This window comes from Panthera uncia, assembly GCF_023721935.1.
Source record: "Panthera uncia isolate 11264 chromosome C1 unlocalized genomic scaffold, Puncia_PCG_1.0 HiC_scaffold_3, whole genome shotgun sequence".
NCBI lineage: Eukaryota > Metazoa > Chordata > Mammalia > Carnivora > Felidae > Panthera > Panthera uncia.
Genome location: NW_026057584.1, coordinates 56,737,325 through 56,751,649, shown reverse-complemented (window position 1 = coordinate 56,751,649; position 14,325 = coordinate 56,737,325). Strand labels below are relative to the sequence as shown.

Below are 14,325 nucleotides of genomic sequence, written 5' to 3'. Positions count from 1 at the left end.
CCCATGCTCACAGCAGCATTATTCACAATAGCCAAAAGATGGAAGCAACCCAAGGGTCCATCAACAGATGAAGGCATAAACAAAATGTGGTTACATAAACAAATGTGTATACAATGGAATATTATTCAGCCTTAAAGAGGAATGAGATTCTGACACATGCGAAAGCATACACGAACCCTGAAGACATTATGCTAAATGAACGAAGCCAGACACAAATACGATGTATCTAGAATAGGCAGATTCATAGAGGCAGGAAGTAGATCAGAGTTGCTTTCTATGGGCTGAGAAGGAGGGGAAATGGGAAGTTATCGCTTAATGGGTACAGGGTTTCTGCTTGGGGCCATGAAAAAATTGCAAGTAGACAGACGATTTACTACATTGTGAATTGAATTCGTGCCACTGAACTGACACTTCTAAAATGGTTAAAATGGTAAATTGTATGTTATGTGCATTTTACCACAATAAAAAATATAAGAAAAAAATGGCAACCCAAACCATGTATTAGAAGAGAAGGAGGAAAAGGAGAAGGATGGCGGAGAGAAAGAGAAGAAAAAGAAGATTGCCCTAGTCCTAGTACCTTGAGAGCATCACTGGAGCGGTCACAGACCCAGATGATCCTGACCTTCCAGCCAGCCTGCAGGAACCAAACATGTGAGTGAAGCTGCCTCGAGCCCTCCAGAGCAGCCTAAATTCCAGCTGATTACCTCTGGGTGATGGACCTCAAGCAATGTCACTTGGGACTGAGGATTACCCGTCTGAGTCCTGCTCCTCAAAAGTACAGGCATGTTTTAGGCTGCCAGGTTTCAGAATAATCTGTCACACAGCAACAGATAACCAGAACATAATCCCTCTACTGTCCGTAAGTGGGTTGAACTGGTAGTTCCTAAGTCAGACCTAGGAGAGTGGTATCAGTAAAAATTCCACTCAGTCAAGTCGTGGGAGGTTTGGACAAGTATTTGGAGGGTGGTGCAGGACAGGTCCCCCTCCCCTAGGGCAGAGGGAACAACAATCTGCCTTGAACATTATATCCTAGGTTGCTAGCCAACATCCTTTACAGACAAAGGCCAGTTCAGCCATAAATGAAAAAACTTACGGAGCGCATCTTGGTATCATTCAAAATGAAGTTACTCCCACAGGAGGAGTGTATTGTCATAAAAAGTAAGATTATTCCCGGGGCGCCTGGGTGGATCAGTCAGTTGAGCGTCCGACTTCAGCTCAGGTCACGATCTCGCGGTCCGTGAGTTCGAGCCCCGCGTCGGGCTCTGGGCTGATGGCTCAGAGCCTGGAGCCTGCTTCCGATTCTGTGTCTCCCTCTCTCTCTGCCCCTCCCCCGTTCATGCTCTGTCTCTCTCTGTCTCGAAAATAAATAAACCTTAAAAAAAAAAAAAGTAAGATTATTCCCTTTACTAAAATGACAATGAGGAAAGTGACACTGGTTTCCAGTGCAAAAAAAAAACAAAAACAAAAACAAAAACAAAACAAAACAAAACAAAAACATTACTATTGGGTGATATTTCAGAACTGTGAAAGCTGCTTTCGATCTTTTGTCCTAAAATTGGAAGGTTAGCAGGCTTCACTGTGCCTATGAACCAGGGGCTGCTCCCCAGTGCCCCAGTGGAGAGGGGTGTCTCTCTTTGAAGCAAACATGAATACTACTGCTCATATGCGATGAACAGTATGTTAGAAGAGAGGTCAGGAGACCTGAGTTCTTTGTTCACTTCTACACACCATGTAGCGTGGGCAGGACACATGACCTCTCTGGACGTCAGTTTCCTTGTCCACAAAAAGGGAATAGTTTGGTTGCACACTGGAATTAGCAGCCTAAGATATAATACTCTAAAATCTTGATGCTCAGGCTGCACCTCAGGCCAATTACATCAGAATCTTTATGGGTAGAACACAGTCCTCAGGATTTTTTTTTTTTTAACTTGCAATACTTTCCAATACAAAGCCATGGTTGAGAACCACTGAAATGGAGGAATGAAGCACAGAAGAAATTTTTTAAATTTCCATCCAGCTGTAAAAGTTGTGTAACTTAGCTATTTTATCAGCACGCTGGAAGAAAGCAGTCATCTTTTCTTTTCTTTTTTTTTTTTAAGACTTTATTTTTAAGTAATCTCTACACCCAATGTGGGACTCGAACTCACAACCCCAAGATCAAGGGTCGCACGCACCACTGCCAGGCACCCTGGCAGCCTTCGTTTCATGCCTAGTGCAACCACGGTTCTTGGTCCCAAGAAGCGTCGGTAATGTGTAGCGGCTGCAAAGCATTGGAGGCTGGATAAACTGACCAGCGTGTTTGCTCCTTGCCCATCTGCCAGTCCTCACAAGCTGGGAATGTCTCCCCCTCATCATTTCCCTAAGGAACAGACTTAAGTATGCCCTAACAAAAGATGAAATCAAGAAGATCTGCACGCAGCAGTTCATTAAGATGCATGGCAAGGTCCAAACTGATATCACCTACCTTACTGGTTTATGGATGTCATCAAGACTGACAAGACTGTAGAGAATTTCCGTCTAATCTTTGACACCAAGAGTGGCCAAGTACAAGTTGCGCAAAGTGAGAAAGATCGTTGTGGGAACAAAAGGAATCCCTCAACTGGTGACCCATGATTCTCACCCCGTCCGCTACCCTGATTCCCTCAACAAGGTGAACAACACCATTCAGAATGATGAGGAGACTGGCAAGATGACCAACTTCATCAAGTCTGACACTGGTAACCCGTGTGTGGCGACTAGAAGTGCTAACCTGGGAAGAACTGGTGTGATCACCACTAGAGACACCCTGCTTCTTTTGATGTGGTTCATGGGAAAGATGCCAGTGGCAATAGCTTCGCCATCCAACTCCCCAACGCTCTTGTTATTGGCAAAGGCAACAAAAAGGCACCATTGCTGAAGTGAGAGACAAGAGACTGGTGGCCAAACACAGCAGTGGGTGAAATGATTTCTAGGTGACTTGAATAGAAGAGTCTTGGCATATAATGAAAGATAATATAGCATAAATAAATATTGTATAATCTGATACCCCAAAATGTTATCCTTCCATTAATAAATATTTATCACATGCTATGTTCCAGGCATTCTGCTTGACATACAGGTACCAAGAGAAGTTCAGCATTCTAGATATTAGGGGAGGGGGGAGGTGCATATGGGCATGGAGAGAGATCTAAAAGAAATACAGATTGTATTCAGTCTCAATTCAAGTGAAGAAATAGACCAATCAATTCTCCTTGGAGGAGGGGAAAGGGATTCAAGGAAAAAATACCTTGAGTCAAGTCTTTAAGAATGATTTGGCACTTAACAAAGGTAAGGTTCAGGTAGTGGAGGGTAAAGGAAGAACATCTTCAGTTGTCCAGCACCCCATTGTCTAACATCTGCACCTAGAGCTGTTGGTGCAATTAAGGGGAAACCTCTGTTTTGGGTTAATTCTGTGACGTCAATGACTCTAAAAGGGCTTGACTTATGAAGAAAAGAATGGCTCAAAGGCAGTCTGATCATGAAACTAATAATAACAGCTACCATTTATGAAGTGCTACCATGGGCCAGCATGGGCTAAACACACAATATTCATGAGTTCAGTGACTTCCGATCACACAAGCAAGCCACCTGGAAATATAAAGAACCATAATGTGGGGAGGTCATTTGGATTTGTTCTGTGTGGTCCTGGTTAGAACTAGGATCAATGGGTGAAAGCCTTAGAAAGACAGATTTCAATTCAACCAAAGGAATAGCTGCCAAAAAAGCCTATATTAGGATAGGCTGAATGACCTCTGGACAAAGTAAGTTTTCTCCTTTTTTTTTTTCTTAAGTTTGTTTATTTATTTTGATAAAGAGAGAGAGAGATAGAGAGAGAGAGAGCATGTGTGTGAGTGGAGGAGGGGCAGGGAGAAAGGGAGAGAGAGAATCCCAAGCAGGCTCCATGCTCAGTGCCCAGCCTGATGTGGGGCTCGATCCCATGACTGTGAGATCCTTAACTGAGCCAAAAATCTCTTTCATTACCCCAACAGTAATAGGATTACTTGTTGTTATCCTAATCATCATATTCCCAAGCATTCTATTTCCCTCACCTAACTGACTAGTCAATAACCGCCTGATCTCATTACAATGACTAGTTCAACCAACATCAAAACAAATACTAGCTATTCACAATCACAAAGGACAAACCTGAGCCCGAATACTAACATCTCTAATCCTATTCACGGGCTCAACAAACCTACTAGACCTACTGCCACACTCATTCACACCAACCACGCAGCTATCAATGAATCTGAGAATGGCCATTCCCCTGTGAGAAGGGACTGTAGTCACCAGATTCCGACGCAAGATGAAAGCATTCCTACCCCAGGAAACCCCTCTTCCTGTAATTCCAATACTTGTAATTATTGAGACTATCAGCCTCTTTAGCCAACTAACAGCCCTAGTCGTGGGACTCACAGCTAATATTACTGCTAGTCACCTGCTAATCCACTTAATTGGAGGGGCCACTCTAGCTCTAATAAGCATCGGCACCACTGTTGCTCTCATTAGTTTCATCGTCCTTGTCTTACTAACAATCCTTGAATTTGCTAATTCCAGCCCTAATTCAAGCCTACGTCCTCACCCTGTTAGTAAGTCTATACCTACATGACCACACCTAATGACCCACCAAACCCATGCATATCACATAGTTAACCCAAGCCCATGACCACTCACAGGACCCCCCTCAGCCCTTCTAATGACTTCAGGATTGGCAATATGATTCCACTTCAACTCAACATCACTATTAACTCTAGAATTAACAATCAATCTACTAACCATATTATCAATGGTGACGAGATATCATCCATCATTGGTGCCCCAAGTTTTCTGCTTTTTAAGTTCAACACTTTCCTTTGTTAATAGACAGTTTTTGCCGTAAACTACTTAGAGACTAAGAGCAAGGAGCCGGAGTGCCTGGGAGGCTCAGTCAGTTAAGCATCCAACTCTTGATTTGGGCTCAGGTCCTGATCCCACGGTTTGTGAGATTGAGCCCCGCAACCGGCTCTGCACTGACAGCATGGAGCCTGCTTGGGATTCTCTCTCTCCCTCTCTCTGCTCCTCACCCATGTGCATGCACTCTCATGTGCTTGCTCTCTCTCAAAACAAAAAAAAAAAAAATTAAAAAAAAAAGAGCAAGGAGCAAAGGCAGAATTTAAAGATTCTTTAAGAGTTTGTTTTTCCTCACACCCACAGATATACCTCTATTTCTTACAAGACCAGCAAGCAAAAAAGATAATAGGAAGAGAGAGGCTCTTGACCCATAGGTAAAATGCAAGCTTAAGCAGCTGAGTGCATTGAGTCCAGTTAGGATATGCACAAGTAAGTACAGTGTTCCTCACAAAACTCCATAAGTGGTACTCAAAGCTTCTGCGGTGGGGTATGGCTAACTCAAGGCTTATAGTCCCCTCTTCTGGCGTAGAGCTAGACTTGTGCCCAGACTGCCAGTTCCAGCTGGCAGTCCCTCGTCTGGTTGGGTTCTTGTCCCTTGCCATCCATCTATGGAGTCTAACCTACCCATTTGCTTCTTATTCTGAGCCCCTTGCTTTGACAGATGGTTTTATCTTCAAATTACAAATAATTTTCTCTCTGGGTACTAGTTCAGTCCCTAACTTATGTTTAACATTTTAGGTAATAGCCTGCCGTTCATCATCTTAAGCAATTTACAGATTTAAATTTACCCCGCATGTGTGTGTATGTGTATATAAATACATATGTGTTCTAATACAAATAACTTCCTGCTTCATTATTTCTACACACAGCATCCTGAACTGCAAGAGAGGGAAGAGGAAGCCTCCAGTCAGCTAAATGTTCCCCACACTCCTATCACCATTACAACATACTTGAAGAACTCTAGATGCTACAACTTGTGGAAATGTTGAAGAAGGGCTTTCGAGTGTCAGTTAGGTAGTTGAATTAGATCACCTGGAATTGTTCTCCCAAGTCTAAAAATCTGTGACTCTCTGATAATCACCTTGAGTTGAACTCAGTCTTGGATTGGGACTATTTCCCATATATTTTAATCACAAATTATAAATCGTCATGGTTAGCTTACAGTCACCAGGAGGAAACAGAAGGATCAAGACACAAATGAAGTCACTGATTGACTGGTTGAAGCCAAGTTTACAAAAAATGAGTAAGACACGATTCTATGCTCAGAAAGTCCATAGTCTGGTAGGGGAAACTGAGCCATTCTAGATTATATCAGAACAATATGACAAAGTGATTTTAAAAAGATGTGTACAAGGGACCACATGGGACCACAGAGGAGGAGCACCCAGCCTATCTGGATAGGATGTAGAATTTGGAAATCACTGGGAGGAAGGGATGACTCCAATGGATCTTAAAATAAAAGTAGGACCTATACTGACATATGAAGGGAGATACCAGAATTCTGGTGTAGTGCTATATATGGAGGAAGAAATTCTACTTCAGGACAGAGATAGCAGGCTGGCATGGGCGAGAGATGGGGCTGGAGAAGTAACCAGGGGCAAGATCACAAAAGGCTTAGATGACTCATTAGGGCATCAGGGCGTTACCTTGCTCAGAAGGAGCCATTTTTTGGTCTTAACCAAAATGACATGGTCAGATGTGCCTGTAAGATAAATCTGTCACGGCCTTGTAGAAAACTGATTTGGGGAGACAAGACAGGAGGCAGAGAGTAGTTAGGAGACTGTTGTAGTAATCCAGAGAGCAGATGATAAGTGGTTGAACCTGGGTGTTAGTAGTTAGGGGAAGAAATCAAGTTGAGAAATATTACATGGTGAAACTGGGGGGCTCACCAGATGACTGGGCATGGGGGGTATCAAATGGGGTGGATGAGGCACAACTCGCAGGTCTCTACCTCTGAATGTCACTTTCCCAGTAAGGCCTTTCCTAGCCACCCTATTAAAACTACATTATCCTTACCAACATTCTCTATCCGCCTTCCCTGCTACATCTTTCTCTGTATCTCTCACACCATATTATATAATTCCATTACCATCTGTCTCCCCCCACTAGAAAATATGAGGTTCTTTGGGGCAGACATTATGTCTCATCTGTTTACTGCTGCATCACAAATACCTTGAGCAGTCTGTGGAACCTACCATGTGCTGAAATAGTATCTGCTGAATGAATGAATGAATGAATGAATGAACGAACTCATGCATGATGGTGGTGCTGAGGAACTGAGAAAAGGAATGTAGGAAGAGGAACAGATCTAGAAAAAAGATGTTAAGTTCCGTCTGGGAATTTCTGGACCACTCCAGGGAAGCCTCTGTGGGATAAATAAATGCACGGTCTCAGAATGTTAGATCTCTTCTTAAGGGCTAGGATCTACAAATCCTACTCAAGCTCTTAACAGTTACTTTCAATGTAGCATACCTGAATGGGATGTCTTTATCAGGAAATATAATTAATAATAGATGATAAATGACTAAAGAAATGTATAACCTTAATGTAAATTTTTTAGAATTCTAGTTGAGATTAAGCTACCTTACAAAAAGATTTCACATTTCTACAATGGACTTAAAATCAACCTTTTGGCCTTTTAATAGGCCAACTACCCTTCTGGCATTTAAATCCCATCTTCTAGGAGATAAGCTGACCTGGCGTGTTTCTTGTATTTTAAACAGAGATATAAAGAGCAGCTCATTAAAACCACACCCCAAATTAAAGTCAGGCTGCATTAAGGCCAAATTACCTTAAATATAGCATGTTTTAGTGTTAATGTTCTACATCTTTTTTATGTATTATATGTGAATTTTTGTGGAGGGCCACAAGATGCATATTGCAACGTCAGGAACATTGCTTCCCTAAACCAAGAGTAAGGCCACAGGAGAATCAAAACTCAGATGGGTGGGGACAAAAACCAGAAATGACTCTGGAAAATACTTAGGGAAATAACGAACCCAGAGCTTAAAGCAAAGCATAAACCAGAGCCTTCTAATTCTGAGATGATCGTGGGGAACATCTGTTCACCAGTTCAATGCACTGTCATTTACATGAGGGAGTACATTTCATGGACAAAGCATTAAGATCACTGAAGGATGACACATTTTGTTTGCAGCAATGTGTGACTTCACAGCCTCTCCAGCCAGCACTCAGTTACGTCCAACATGACTAAATGGCCCTGTGAGCCCCTCCCATTATGTCAATTCTTGCTCTTGAAAGCCCGTGTGTGGCGAAGAAAACTAAGCTGCTCTGGATAGCCCATGTTGTGATTCCAGAACCATAGAGCAAGTGGAAGAGTCTCCTTGGAGATATTTAATGCTGAGGGGCCACAGAATCTAAAAGCATGAAACTAATAGTCTAATGACTTGGAGCTTTTATGGTTATTTCAATCATCATTTAAAAGAGATAGAGCTACAGAGAACTTTCCTAAACACCTTGACTAATAAACTGTCAGTGTTTAAACAACAATTACATTATGAAATGGAAATTAGCTGTTATGATCAAGCCATATGGCTAATATAATTGATTGGTTCATATTTTTAAGAAGATGGAAAGCACAACTCAAAGAATAACTGAATAGATTTTACAAAATTAACTGCAGGTGATAAGTTCTATTTTGTCGGACAGGTTGGGGTTTTTATGTGAAGAACAGAGAGAGAAAAAAGGAAACTATGAATTAAAATCCAACAATTTAAGTTAAAAACTCCTTACACAAAATGGAAAATGAAATGGCTATTTGCACCTATGGATGCAAAATAGACATACACCTATATGGGGCAAAGAGGCTTTAAAATGAGAAGCTATACAGATACTCACTTCCATAGCTGATAGCAGGAGGGGAAAAAAATGGTTCTGGGTTCCCTCCCTATTTTAAAAGTACACTTCAGCATATTTGCAATAACTCTGTGCAATTTTATCATGCTTTGACCATGTTTGGCCAGCCCTCATCTACTATATGACAATTTCCTGCATTGATACTTGAAAAACTGAGATGTATCTATAAGAAAGTATCTCTGGGCCTGATGGAGATAGGTCTTGAGTTTTTGAGTGGAAAATGGGGCATAGTTGTCCCTTCTCATAACTGAGTGTCCTAAACCCCCTCTCTGAAGCTCATGTTCGGCTGCATGTCTGGATTGAACCTTTTCTTCGTGAATGAAAATAAGCACTAATCATTCTGCACTGGAAATATCTGTCCTTTTGGGTTTCTCTTCTTTGCTTAAGTTTTGTTTGGGGATTATTGTTGATGTTATCACTTTTGTATTGTATTTTTGTATTTTGTATTTTTATTATTGTTCTCTCTCTAGCCTCCTGGGTTACCAGTGCAAAGCGCTTCAACATGTATTTTATTTTTTTAACTTTCACAAAGACCCTTTAAAGAGGCATTACCATCATCCCCATTTTACAGATGAGGAAATTAAGAATCAGAGAGGTTAATGGGTTCGCTCTTATATGCTAACACTTTTTGTATTTATTTTGAGACAGAGAGAGAGAACATGTGCACACTTGGGGAAGGAGCAGAGAGAGATGGAGAGAGAGAATCCCAAGCAGGCTCCACATTGTCAGCACAGAGCCCAGATGTAGGGTTAAATTTCATGAACCATGAGATTATGACCTGAGTCGAAATCAAGAGTTGGACTTCTAACCGACTGAGCCAACTAGGTACCCTTTGGATTTGCCCTTATTGACTGGTAGAGACCAGATCACTTTTTTAAAAATTCTTTCTAATGTTTATTTATATTTGAGAGAGAGAGTGCACGTGCCCAAGTCGGGGAGGGGCAAAGAGAGAGGGAGAAACAGAATCCGAAGCAGGCTCCAGGCTCCAGGCTCTGAGCTTTCAGCACAGCCCGATGCACGGCTCGAACTCATGAGCTGTGATCATGTCCTGAGCCAAAGTCAGATGCTTAACCAACTGAGCCACTCGGGTACCCCAAGAAGACAGATCACTTCTAAGCCTGCATTATTTCCACTGGGTCATATGCAAAAAGAAATTTGTTCCTTGCTTTTTCTTTGCCCTTTGAAATGGGTTTCTGGAAGGTGGGAGTAGCTAATGTTGCCTTAATGTTACCTTAATGAAGGAAAGAAAGAAAATGAATGGAAGGAAGGAAGAGAGAGAAAGAAAGAATGAACAAAGAGGTTTCATAGCAAACCTTGGAGCAGAAAAGCATAACCTTGGATTATGGAAGTGAAAAGAAATTTTTCCCAAATCGTTTCAGTCAAAGGCTGCCTAGCATTTTTTAAGCTCCTTCACCTACCTTTGACCACTCACTCCTCTGCAGTGCTTTATTCTGCAGATCCTGATCAACTGGGTCTCATCCCGCCTGTGCGTTAGTGTAGGAGAGAGAGGATCTTGGGTTCCCCCTGACGTGTGCATAAAGGGAAATGACATATATGGAGTGCCTCCTATAAGGCACACTGCTTTCTGTGTGACATGAAATAACTCATGAAATCCTTATGACCCTTCTTTGAAGTAGGACTATTATTCATCCCCATCATACTGAGGAGGACACTGAGAAAGGTTAAGTAATTTGCCAAGCAAGTAAATGGTGCAGGTGGAAGTGGGAGCTCAGACTTGGCCAAGGGGCCCTTGGGGGCCAATCTCAGGCGCATGCCGTTTCACCAGAGCCCTCCTTAGTGATGGCCTGGAGGCGGTACAAGGACCTCAACTCAGCTACTAATTAATGGTGGGGCAGAGAAGTCTGAGACAGGAAGACAGAGGGCGTGAGCCCGGGGACGGGCTCTTTTGCAGGTACTTGAGCTGCCATACTCCAAATCTTCCTTTACTGATGAACTTTAGAGAAGCAGCGAGACAGGAAACCCGGCGTCGCCAGAGTGCTGATTTCTGCTGACCGTTTGCCACGCAGTTCGGGACGCGTGCGAGTGCACCCGCCCACCCGCAAACAACTGAGGTCCTTGGGGCTGTGTGAAGTTCAGGCACGCTAAGAAGAACCTTGCCCCCCGACCCCCACAAACACCGGTGTCACGTTATAGAAAAGCCCCTCCAGAGTGCCGGCCCTTTGAAAGGGTGAAACCCATTCTCCTCAAAACAACATCTGGAGAGCTAACACTTTTCAGGAAATCTCCAGGTGCTTCCGGGCATTCCGGGGAAGCTTAGAAGAGCCACCCGTCCCTGTCCTCGGATACCAGGCCTGCAGGTCAGAAGGCTGGCGCGTCCACCGCTGGAAAAACGTTCCGGGCGCTGCCCACCCAGCTCGCCGCGGGGCCCTCCCTGCCCCAGGGCTCATTTTCCAGCCATCCCCGGGCGGTCGCCGAGACCCAGACCGAGTCCCCTCTCGCTGCGTCGGGCCAATCCCGGGCTTCTCCGACCCTAGTTGCGCAGCCGACTGCATCTGGCGGCTTGGAACAGCGCAGAGGCTGTGGGTCCTGGGCCGCTCGCAACAAGCCCTCGGCTTCCTCTGCGCACGCGGCTGCGGTCCCACCTTGACATCCCCTGGTGTGTGAGATTGGAGAGCGTCTGTGACCTTCTTTAGCCTCTGAGGCGGCCGTGGGAGTAGGAATGCCCATCAGGTCCAAAACCAACGTTTATTTTCCTTTCCTTTCTCTTAAAAAAAAAAAAAAAAATCCGGCCCTACAAGGTCACTAACGCTCAGAGACAGAGTTGTGTGAGAGACTGGAAGCGGTCGTTGATTTTCACCGGTGCCGTGAGTCTGGAAGCCGGTATAAACCAGGAGGCGTGGCCCTGCTCGACATCAGGGGTACTAGGATCCCGCCCGCGGTCCTGTCCGCCTTCTGGCCCTGCGAGGCCGCAGCGGGTCAGGATCCGCTGGCCTGGGGAGAGTCTAGGCACCCGAGCGGCACTCTGCCAGTTCCAGGCTCTCAAACCTGCTGCAATGCGAGCTCCCCGCGGGCCGGACCCGCGAGCACCAGTTGGCGAATGCAGGACTCTCAGCCGGGCAGCTCGCTACTTCTGGGGCCAAGTCCCTGAGCATCTGGACTTCCGCCCTTTCCCCACTAGGCAGCCATCCCTGTTCTCTAGCCCCACAAACCGCGCGGGGAGCTACGCGCTGGAGAGAGCTCAGGCGTGCGCAGCAACGAGGGCAGAGGGCAGAAATGGGGCGAGTCACCCGCCAAAGAGGCGGGCCGGGACTCCGGAACCACAAGTGAGGTCTGCGACTTTTCCGTGTTCACAGTGTCAAAGTTTCCGATGCACACGACTTCTCTGGGTTCAGTCTCCAATGACGTACTAAGAAGACACTTGCAGGCAGGACTTGGTTAGGCCAAGCGGGAGCATGTCTGATTGCAGGCTTTCAAGAGTCTCATAAGGAAGGCAGATATAGAGGTCCGTTTCCCACGCGGAGAAACTAAGATTTCAACAGAAGATTCCAGAAGCTTAAGCCTGCGCTTAACTGGCACAGCCAGTGGCCTCAGTTCTCTGGGTCAGCCATTCTCCCTCACCTGAAACCCAATGTCCCAAAGGTTCCTAAGGATTGCTCTCGTTGGGCGTCCCCACGTGCAGGAGGTCAGGGTCCGCTTCTGTAGGTCTCCCAGGATGCTTTGGAGGCGGGGTGGAAAGCGCCGTTGCATCCTGGGCCCTCCCCACACCCCCAGGCACCTGGGGCCACCGTGCTTTTTTTTTTTTTTTTTTTTTTTTTAATTTTTTTTCAATGTTTTTTATTTATTTTTTGGGACAGAGAGAGACAGAGCATGAACGGGGGAGGGGCAGAGAGAGAGGGAGACACAGAATCGGAAACAGGCTCCAGGCTCTGAGCCATCAGCCCAGAGCCCGACGCGGGGCTCGAACTCACGGACCGCGAGATCGTGACCTGGCTGAAGTCGGAGGCTTAACCGACTGCGCCACCCAGGCGCCCCATTAAGAACACTGTCACTCCACCTGACGGGAAGACCGCCCATCAAGCCGTCAACACCAGGGCAGGCAGCCCAAAGGCCGGGTCGCCGGTGGAGATCCCACACCTGAGACCGGCCCTGTGCTCACCGGGCGCAGCCCTAGAACTGCCCATAAATTTCAAAAGCTGCCACGGAGGCTCCGACCGGAAACTGAGGTGCAGGGCCCACACCAGATCTCCCGCCTGGCCAGGGAAGACAGGAAAATTAACCACAATGACTGTTCTTTACTGAACGTTGACTAAGTGCCAAGCAAACTTGAAAGGGCTTTATTTTCTTAAGCAAGCTGCTCCACAATGCAAATGAAACAGGTTTCTATTATTATACCCATTTTACAGAACATCTGCATCTCTGAGATGCAGAGATCTGGTGATCATTTATTTACCTGAGCTCTAGCCAAAAAGTGTCTGACATCCCTCTGCTTTAATTTTAGAGGATGGAATGTGGCAAGTGTTGGTGAAGGAGGTAGAATGTGGCCTGCAGGGCTCCCTGATCCCTTGGTTCTCCCAGGTCACTCATCAACAAAATGCTGGGAGGATTTCCAGGGGCACTGCTGGGGGGAGGGGCAGGGCAAGGAGGAGGGGGCACTGGGCTGAGGACTTGGAACCTAGGGACAGATTTACCTCATCTGGATTCCAATCTTGGCTCTGGGTGTTTTAGCTGTGTAGCCTTGGGCAAGTTGCTTCACCACTCTCAGCTTCCGTTTTCTCAGCTATGAAATGGGAATAATGCAGAATGCAGGCAGGTTACTCCTTGAGAGGATTAAATGAAGTAAGAGACTTGCTTTTTTCCTCTTGTTTTCCCTTCGCTTTCCTCATGCCTAGCACAGGGCCAGGGATGTAGAGAATACTCAAGATAAGGTCTTTCCCTTCCTTTTTGCTTTTCTGGAAGCAAAGCAGCCTGCACCCGGTGCCTCCCACCCTGCCCTACCCACTACCTGACTCCACCCAGGCCTGGACCTACTGAGGCTCTGGGGCAGAGCGTTTGGTGGACTGGCCTCGGCCTTGGGGGCTCCCGGGAGCAGTGGCAAGGGAGGGTGAGGGTGCCGGAGGAAGGGAGCCAAACGGGGTCTGCAGACTCACCGCTCCTTCCTATTAACCGGAACGACTAATAGAACTTTAAACTCTAGCGTGAGCTTTACACATACGAACTCAATCTTGCCAACATCCATTAGGGTAGGACTATCCCTATGTTACAGATGAGGAACTTGAGGCTCAAAAAGGACCAGTAACTTGCCTGTGGTCAGACCACCAACTAATGACAGAGAAGGTATTCAAACCAGGAGGCTATACAGCCTCCCACTTTGGGGAAGTTGAGGCTGTGGGAGGGAAGAGGTTAGTTAGAACCTGAGTCTGCAAGATTTCCCACAGCACCCTTAGGTCTAGAGGCCTACAGATGACCAGGCCCTGTGCCCCTGCCCCTGCCTCCCCTCCACACCAACTAGTTCCCAGATCTGGAGCCCACTGCCTGACACCTTGACATTGCAGCTCTGTCCTGTGTGTCCTCAGGCCTGGA

At 45.8% G+C, this 14,325-nt stretch overlaps 1 pseudogene; it reads left to right on the top strand.

Annotated features, from left to right (window-relative positions):
- Window positions 1–11,392, top strand: part of LOC125911397 (40S ribosomal protein S4-like) — a 28,023-nt pseudogene extending 16,631 nt beyond the window's left edge.
- Window positions 11,393–14,325: the final 2,933 nt, after the last annotated feature.